This window comes from Motacilla alba, chromosome 24, assembly GCF_015832195.1.
Source record: "Motacilla alba alba isolate MOTALB_02 chromosome 24, Motacilla_alba_V1.0_pri, whole genome shotgun sequence".
Classification (NCBI taxonomy): domain Eukaryota; kingdom Metazoa; phylum Chordata; class Aves; order Passeriformes; family Motacillidae; genus Motacilla; species Motacilla alba.
In genome coordinates, this window is record NC_052039.1 from 738056 (window position 1) to 747763 (window position 9708).

The following is a 9708-nucleotide window of genomic DNA, read 5'->3' on the forward strand; positions in this document are numbered from 1 at the left end:
GCTTGTCCCACCCACCCTTTACTCCCAGTTCAGTCTTGCCCTGGGATTCTGTAGGTGGGAGGGTCCCAAAGAACCAAAATGTGAATTCCTGCTGCCACAGCAGGGGCACGGAGTGGCTGCTGGCCACACCTGGCACAGCCCTCCTGGCTGCACTCCCTGTCCCCTGCACGGGCTGGAAATGCTCTACAGGGGAATTTGCTGCTCTGTCACAATTCCAGCCCTTGAGCTGGGCACTGGATCTCCTCTGCAATTAAGTTTTATTCTTTTACACATGATAGACCTTCAAGCCGATTTCTGAGGTGCATCCACACGTTCAAGGGAGTCCTACACAGTGAAACCAATCATTCCAGTTGCCCCCAAAGTGTGTGTGGCCAGTGAGGAATCTGCATGCCCTGCTTGAATTCAAACCCACCACTGCTCCATCGCTGTTCAGTAGAAAACCCCAGAAACACTTACGCAACTCGGATTTCCACAGAGTTTACTAAAATTAGCAAGATTTTCAGCAGTTTTTCAGTCATTTGTGAGCTCGAGAGAACCATTTCTAGAATTTTATTTGCAGACCTTGCAGCAGCATTCAATATTTATAAGGAATTCCCTGTCTTGGTAGCAACGACTGACAGTTACAAAAAATAAGTACATTATAAAATACATTAATATTTTAAGTCTGCCTGAGACTGCTGGAGGAAGATATTGCCAGCTTTTGCCTGACTGGCTGATATTTAGTTCACACAAGTAACTGACAAAAGCAGACATATCTAGGAGGGAAAAGAGAGGTTGTGTAAGAAACTGCGAGAGCTACAGTGAAAGATTTGTCTATGTTTACACAATAAATCAGCAGCAGAATGAGGAAAAGAACAATTTTTTCCCCCTGTTTTTGTTCAAGCCACTCATTCAGTGCTGTTATGCACTCCGATATTGCTTTTGGGTTCTAAATAAAACCCTTCCTGATCCTCCAAATAAAATGTTGAGGTTGTGCTGAATCCAGGTTTTCCCACAAAAATACGAATAACTCACGTTTAATGATGCAGCTGAGAGAAAAGATAAATCTTGATCTGGCTGGAATAAAGTGATTTTTCCTGAGCCCTCCTGTGTGCTGGGTGCAGGCAGTGCTGGCCACGAGCCAGGGCTGTTTACAGAGCCAGCGTGGCTGTCCCACACTCCTGAGCATCTGCACATTTTGTTCCTGGCATATTTGTGTCTGTGGAGCCAGCTGACCTTGAAACTCTCATCAGAGGGAGAAAAATAAAAAAAAATCAGCAGCCAGGAGCTACCACCCTCCATATATTCCAGTTATTATCAGAATATTTTTCCTCTGTTCAGTTTGCACAGAAATGACATTCAATAACACCGAAAATGTTCCCTCTGTCCCAAGAGAGGCATGTTCAGAGTGAAACCAGAAGAAATTAAAGACCTCTCCAGCAATCCCCTGGCACGGGTTCATAAATATAAAACTGCAGCAGTGCCTGGCTCAAGCACTGAAAACAAAATGTGCCAAAGCTCTGGGGTGCCCCTGCTCCTGCCTCCCCCAGTTTCTGGCTCTGGGAGGCTCCGTGTCCCTTGTTGCTCCCACAGGGCAGAGGATGGAGCCTCTGCTGTGGGACTCAGGTGCCTCAAGCCTCTGTCTGTGACAGCAGGGGCTGGCAGCCCTCTCCACACCCCCTCCTGTCCTCCCGAGGGGCTGGAGGGGGGACACCCTTTGGAGCACCCTTGTGTGCCCAAGAGAAGGGTGCTGCACTGTGGGATCTGAATTCCCTGGAAAAAGGAGGGATACAGGCACTGCTGCCATACCCTGCCCCTCTCCAGCCGGTACAGCTGTTCCTCCTGGAACCCAGCTGCAGAATGGCTTTTCACAGAACCATGGAATAGCCCAGCTTGGGAGGGACCACCAGGATCATCCAGTGCAGCCCCTGGCCCTGCCCAGACCCCCCAACAATGCCACCCTGGGCATCCCTGGCAGTGCTGCCCAAACTCTCCTGGAGCTCCAGCAGCCTCGGGGCTGTGCCCATTCCTGGGGAGCCTGGGCAGTGCCCAGCATTTTGGAGAACCCTTAACTGGCAGACCTTCCTCAAAGAGTTCCCAATCCTCCTGAGGAGTGAACAGATGAGTTCTGCTGTGACCTGTGTGAAACCTGCTGCAGGTCAGAGCCAGGGACCTTTCAGGGAGTCCTGGGAATGAGGCTGGGCTGTTGGGAGACAAACTGGATCCGCTGCAGGATTCAGTGACACTGGAGGGCTCCCTCCCATGCTGTCACTGAGCAGCAACACCTCTCTAAAATTGCAGCAAAACTGTTGGATTCACCCCACAGGCCCTCAGTGGAACTTTCTTTTCTGCCTGGATCTGCCTGGGGCTTCTTCCTGTGCCACTCCACACACCAAATTTTACTGCTGCTTAGTGCTAAAATTGTGCGAGAAAAGATGCTTCACCCAGATGGATGAAATTTACTTTACTTTCTGGTTAGTCATGAATTTCATCCTCTGTTTGATGTATCTGAGCCCAAGATGAAGGAGATCAGTGTAATCTCAGTTTTATAAAACCTTCTCAGTGTGGAGCACAACCACAGCCATAACTCAGCCAACTGCAGGGTCCCTCTGCTCCGTGCAGGAACAGACACGAGGAATTACGGACTGGATTTCCCAGGACGTACCAGTGTAAATGAGGCATAACACCAGAATTGTAGGCATGTCAAAAAGCATAAAAATAAGCTTTCCCAGGAAATAGGATGCCATATGGACATGGTCTTTGTTGTGGTGAGGCTCCTGGCAGTTCCCCAGGCACTGCCACGGCAGAATGTTTCCGAGCAGGAGCGCTGGGTTGTGTCAGCTCAGCACGGAAATTGCCTTGGGCTGTGGTGTTTCCACACCGACAAAAGCACTGGAACTTGTGCATTCTGCACTGTCCTAGTCGTGGAGAATTGATTCATCTGTGCTGATAGCCTGCACACACCTTGTCACCCAGCAAAGTCCCTGAGGTGCCAGAAAGGCTCTGATTGTTGCTTTGGCTGATTTATCCAAGACTTATGCGGCACTCGGAGCCAAGGCCAAGAAAATTCCCTGCTGTTCCTGGACCAGATGCTGCTCTCATCTGAGCTGTGTTAAATCTGAGCTAAAACTGCTAAAACCAACAGACAGGGAGTGCTGCCACCACCCTTGTTTTGGCTCCCATGTGTGGCCGCCCCATCCCCAAAACATCAGCAGGAAAACCACCCCTTCGTGGAAAGATCAGCCTCTCTGATTTCACCATTTGCTGTGCAAAAGGGTTTTGACAAAAGACTGAGTGTTTTTTTTAATTGATGACACTGGCCCTATTTTGAGGAGCAGGATGGATCTTTGTAGGGCTCAGGCAGGTATGGCATGAAAATGCTAAAACATTTCCTGCCCAAAGCTTCACCTTTTCCCCCTTCCTCCACCTTTATTTCATGTTTTCCAGAGGTTTTCCCACCACAAGCAGCCAGTGTTGCCTCCAGCAGTCCCTGCACAGCCCAGCAGAGGGGAGTGGGTCACCACACTGGTTTTTCCTCTCCTGCCCAGTCTTGGGGTAAAGCCACACATCTCTAAGACATTATTTAACCACACACCCTATTTGCAAAGAAAGATTAAACTTTTTTGTTGTTGTTGTTGTTAAGCATAATTTTTCTAGTGGAAGGTGCTCCTGGTCATGGCAGGGGCTGGAACCAGATGATCTTTAAGGTCCCTTCCAACCCAAACTATTCTATGATTCTAAGCATGAAGCAGAAGCTTTACTGAAACAAGGTCTTTGTCCATAGTCTGATGGCAAAGACACACTGATTTTCAGTTCTTTACCCATATATGAGGCCTAGGTAAGAGTTCACAGTTTTAGAAAGTACTGTGCAGGACAAACACATTTTGGGACATCTGCAGAAAAGGTTGTGCAGAGTCAAGTTTCACCTCAGTGTGAGTGATGGAGACCTCCCAAAAACCTTGGTACAGGAGCTGGAGGTGCCTGCCTGGGCATAAATCAAGTTCCTCTTCAGAAGGAGTCTCTGTGGAATAAAATCACAGGGGGATTAAAGGGGAAACTTGTGCACAAAGAGACCTCAGGGTATGGACACATGGTAAGAGGAAGGGCAAGGAGTGTTTCATCTACCCAGCCTGGTAGGCTTTTGTCAGGCTGAGAGAGATAAGGAGCCAACCTGACTCAGAGCTGGCTGAATTCCTGCTTCCCATTCCAGCAGGAAGGTTCTGGAGCCAGCTGCCTCCCGAGGGGAGCCGTGTGGCACCCAGGGCAGCTTGGCCAAACTGAGCTAGGAGGAGACACTCTGGCACTGCCCCCCTCTTCTCCAGCCCCTGCCAGTGCTGGGGCACATGGAGCAGGGTGAGCTGGCACCTGAGGCTGCTTTCCCTCAGCCTGGGTGGCAGCAGCTCCCTGCCTGCTGGCAGAGCCCTCCGGGGTGACTGCCTGGATGGGCTCACTCTGCAGATCAGCCGTCCTTCATTCCTCAGGTGCTGACCTTCCAAAGCAAGGTCTGGGTTTGTGCACCCTTCTCTGGAAATGTGCTCCTGCAAAGGGAGCACTGAGGCATCTGCAGGCCCCAGCTGAGGGGAAAAGCCCTGCTGGAGGCTCCATGCTTTTTTCTTCTGAAAGCAGCAACCACCACACACAAAAGGAATGGCAACATTAGTGGGAGCAGTGTGGGACTGCTAGCCCTCTCTGCTGCTCTGAGGAACAAAGCTGCCACCCAGCTCTGCTGTTCCCAGGGCTTGGGAGCTCCTGAGGGAGGCAGGGATTCAGAGCCTCCAGTTCCCCTTGGCGCTGCCTTCCTGGAGCACAAACTCCTGCTCAGCGGTACAGGCTTGGCTCCTGGGTCCAGCTCTTCCTTTGGAAGCTTTGCCTAAATCTCACAGCGCCAGGCCCCACAGGCCTGTGAGCTACCCTCAGACACCAGCCAAAGATAACCCTTCTCCCAGGGAAAGAGCAGAACAAAGAGCATAACACATGTGGAGGGGATGTGCTGGATTCCTCACTAGCCTGTCGTGTGTCTTTGCAGCCTCTGGGACCTCAGTGCTCTTGGGAGATGACTAAATAAACAACCATTGCACACAACTCGCTCATTTCCTCACTCTCCTGTCACCGTGGGCTCCATCCCAGCCATTACCTGCTGAGGGAATTCAGCAGGGCTGTAATTCCTTCACACAATGTGCTCTCACTTTCTGCATGGCTCCCAGGGGAGATCAGTGCCTGACTTCAGTGGGTCAGGATATCAAACCAGGCTTTCTGCCTTGCTTTGCCTGTCTGTACCTTGGTTATCCTCTGGGAAAAGCAGAATGGCGACTGCTTCCTGCCTCTTTCTCTGCCTCACCTGCATTGCCAAAGAGAGGGTGAGTTTCATTTATTAGTGATGATAATTAATAAATGATGCTCTCTTTGAGCCCTTGGGGACGTGCAGATGAGGAGACTCAGGGTGAGGCACCACAGAATGTTCTACCTTGCACAAGGATTGTGCTGCACTGTTTCTTTTCAAAGCACCTACTGACGCTGTCCAAAGTAAAAGCAGTAGTAGTAATCAAACCCAAGTAAAACCTGAGCCTAAAGTCTGTGAAGTGCAGCTGAGGCTGCCAGGCAGCCTGCTTAAGGAACAGATGGAATGAATTCCTGAAGCTGGAAGGAAGGGAAGGCTAAAATGGTCAGTTGGGCATTGAGCCAAAGGGTGACCTTAGAGACACATCCCAAAGGGGACAACGACCACCACCAGCAGGTCCTGCTGCAGAGGAGACCAGAGCCATGACAATAGCTGGGAACTTCTGGGGAGCCACAAGATCAGCCCATTGGATTGTCAAGGGACTTTGGGAACAGCAGCACGAGGAGTGGCCGCTGCTGGGCAGAGTGAGGCAGGGCTGTAGCTACACAGAACTCTTCCTTTCTTCATCTGGGAAGTACCAGGGCTGGAAAAACTGAGGCACAGACAGCAGATTTACCAGAAGTCCACATCTGGTTCTCCAGAACTCGTTCTCAAGAACTAGAGCTGATATTCCATTCCCAACTGAATTTTGCTGGTGATGTTGAACACAGCCCCGAGAAAACAACTGAAGTAAGCCAAATATACCCATATCTGCTATTTCCTGTTTGGATATTCTCGCTCTGGCAGACAGTCCCCATGCCTGGCTGTGCCATCCTGCCCCTTATCCAGCTCCCAGGCTGGCTCAGGCAAGCAGGATGTCAAATGCTCCAGAGGAAAACCTGTGTGGAGACACCTCAGGGGCTCTCTGGGGTTGGTGTGGGATCAGCACCTCACAAATGGCAATTTAGGAACATCTCAGGCCCTTGAGAAAAACTTAAATTTCCCCAAATGCCCTTTTTAGGGCTTCCAGAAGTGTGTTTATTTGGTAACCAATGTGAGAGGAAACATGCAGAGGATGAAATGAAGTGTGAGCTCGTTTTAAGGCTTCAGAGTATTTGATCGATTGCTGTTCAGAAAAACCTTGGTAGGTTGTGTGAACCTGGGACATCTGTGCTCCTTCTTCTACCCAATTAATTAACTTTGTCACCGAGTTGCAGCTACCAATTAACACTTTTATTACCATCATGTGCACCAGAAAGGGTGAGAGCTTGAGAGCTCCGACGTCCCTCAGAAACCTGATGGTACCAGACAAACCCAGCTGAAAATCTGGAAACAGAACTCCAGCAGGTGTTACCTGCTGGCCAGCTCTTCAGTGGCTTCAAACACTTTCCTACACACAGGGTTTCAAGCTTCTGTTTTTCGAGCTTCAAGCAGGAGGAGAGATTTCAGATACCTCTGAGTCAGGTGCCAGTGCCAGTGTTCAGAGCACTCACTCATTTTTTCCATGGATTCCTTTGCTTAGGAGTGCAGGGAAGTGGACAAAGACACGGCTGCCAATGCAGGAATATGGCTCTTTATCCCTACAAGCCTTATCTTATCTTATCTTCTATAGGCTCAGCTTAACTCTCTGAAAGAAGGATTCAGTGACTAGAAAAGGGAAGTAACCCTGCTGCTGTTTGTGCAGGAGGGATTGCACACCCACCACCTGAGGTGCCATGAGCCCCTGATCCCACTCCCTGCTCCGATCCCTGCTCCGATCCCACTTTCTGCCCTGATCCCTACTCTGATTCCACTCCCTGCTCCGATCCCACTCCCTGCTCCAATCCCTGCTCTGATCCCTACTCTGATCTCACTCCCTGCTTTGATCCTGCTCTGATCTTGCTCTGATCCCACTCCCTGCTCTGATCCCACTCCTTCCTCCAGTCCCTGCTCCGATCCTGCTCTGATCCTGCTCTGATCCCACTCCCATGGCACTCTCTGCTCCGTGCCCCGTCCCTGGACGGGGGTGGGTGGATTCACTCTCCGCAGCCCCCAGCCCCAGCCGAGCCCAGCAGGATGGAGAGAGGAGCCTCTGTGCAGTGCCCCCATGCCCTACACTTCCAGGGAAGGAAGGACTTCCCTGGCGCTCCCTGCTCTGCCGAGCAGCCGAGTTTACAAGTAAATACAGGTAAGGAGCTTTGCTGGAGGATAATTCCCTCCATCAGCAGAGTTGCATAAGCCCCACTTTCCCCACGTGGCACTGCCAGCAGAGGTGTTGTCCCCTGAGGCCTTGCCAGGGACCTCGCAGCAGATCCCATGGTTTTAGGAATTTTTTATGGCAGCTGAGCTGCTCCAGTGTAACAACTTAAAGATAGTGCTAAATTCTTATCATCAGTTCTTTGAAAATGATAGAAAAATGAAGTGTGTGAACGTGTCAGAAAGACACAAAACAACTTGGTTTGTTCAGCCTGAAGAGGAGGAGGCTGAGGGGAGACCTCAGGGTGACTTCAGCATCCTCAGGAGGGGCAGGGTTTGGACAACATTCCAGGCACAGAGTGGGATTGTTGAGCTGTCCTGTGCAGGGCTGGATGATCCCTGTGGGTCCCTCTCAGCTCAGGATATTCCGTGATTCTGTGATTCCATGATAACTCACCAAGGCATCTCTCATGCTGTCAAGTCCGAGGAGGGCTGTCCCGTCTCTGGGCCCATCCTCAGTGCTCTGTAAAGAAGAGAGCAGAGAACACAAGGGCTCTGCTGCTGTGTCTGGCCTCCAGGAGTCTAATCCCACTGGTCTCTGCCTTTCTGGGGTCCCACATGCCCTCCCAGCATTTAAACAGCCTGTGCACTAAAATTTTGTCATTAGACTCAGCAGAGGAGGACAAGGCTTCACCAAGCTGCTGCTCAGAACGTGTGAGAGTGAAGTGATTACAAACCCTCTGCTTTCATTACTAGCAAGGCTTGAAGGTGCTGGGAGGGATGAGGGGTATAATTTACTCCATCTGTAAGGCTGTTCTTCCATTGCAGGTGCTCAGAGATTTACACACTCTGCCTGCCTGCTTGCTCGGATTATTTAGGGGAAGCCAAGAGGAGCCAAAGCCCTGCTCTCACTATTCCCTGGGCTGTGACGGCACTTATTCCCAGGGAAGGAGGTTTGGGAGCGACTCAGAGGTGCTCAGACAGCAGAGTGAGTGCTCAGCCCCCCATCCCTGCTGCTCCAGCACGGCTGGAACCCGCTCAGAGCACGCCTCACCCCCGGAAGGATGGATCACCTCTCCTGGGAAGGGAGGATCATCTCCCCCAGGAAGGATGGATCACCTCTCCTGGGAAGGAAGGGGGATCACCTCCCCCAGGAAAGATGGATCACCTCCCCCAGGAAAGATGGATCACCTCATCCCTGGAAGGATGGATCACCTCTCCTGGGAAGGGAGGATCATCTCCCCCCGGAAGGATGGATCACCTCTCCTGGGAAGGAAGGATCACCTCCCCCAGGAAAGATGGATCACCTCATCCCCGGAAGGATGGATCACCTCTCCTGGGAAGGAAGGATCACCTCTCCCAAGAGTGCACTGCAGCTCAGATCCATCCCATGGCCAGCACACAGTAAATAAGGACTGGGAGGCTGCCAGGATTCCTGCACCGAGGTTAATGAATAAACAACCGCCTGCAGGACTCACTCGCCTCCTATTTTTAATGTCTATATCTTTGATTGCATCTTCGAGAGACCTCTCCATAAATAACCATTCCAAGAGATAAAAGCATTGGATGTTTCCTTTGACAGAACAGAGATTATCAGCATTTAGACAGAAAAACTGCTGGTAGGCAAGCAGGCTCTTGCTTTTTATAGAAAATGTTGCCTTTATCGTGGCAAACAGAATGCTGAAAGACAAGAAAATGCAAATATAGCTAGGGACATTCTGGAAATGGGAGCTCAGTCATGCCTTGTTTTCCCCATTTTTCCTGGTGGGAGATGCTCTCATCACACACATTTCCAGGAAAACAATGAAGGAAGCTCAGAAAAGTGGGCAGTGTTGGAAATTAGGAGAGCTGCCAGCACACCAAGGTCGCTGCTGAAAATGGGATTTAATTGCTTGGTTATGGATGCAATTTTGGGAATATTACCCGAGGTGAATAAAATAAACAGTTTCACAAATACATCTCCTTGGATTTCTAAGAGTGCCTTGGGTGGTTTGGAATGTCCAACATGAGAGACAAGGAGGAGAAATCCTTCTGCACTTTATGGGAATCCCTGCCATCCAAGGGGGCTCCAAGCACCTTGGAGTCATTTGTCACTTGTGAAAATCTAGGTCATTTACTCCCCTCCTCCTGCTCTGCTTTTTTTCCGTGCTAAATATAGAATGTATTTTCTGGCTTCAGACTGAATAAAGTTGTTAATTACACTCTTTCCTAAAAACCTGCAATTGAAATCCACTTGG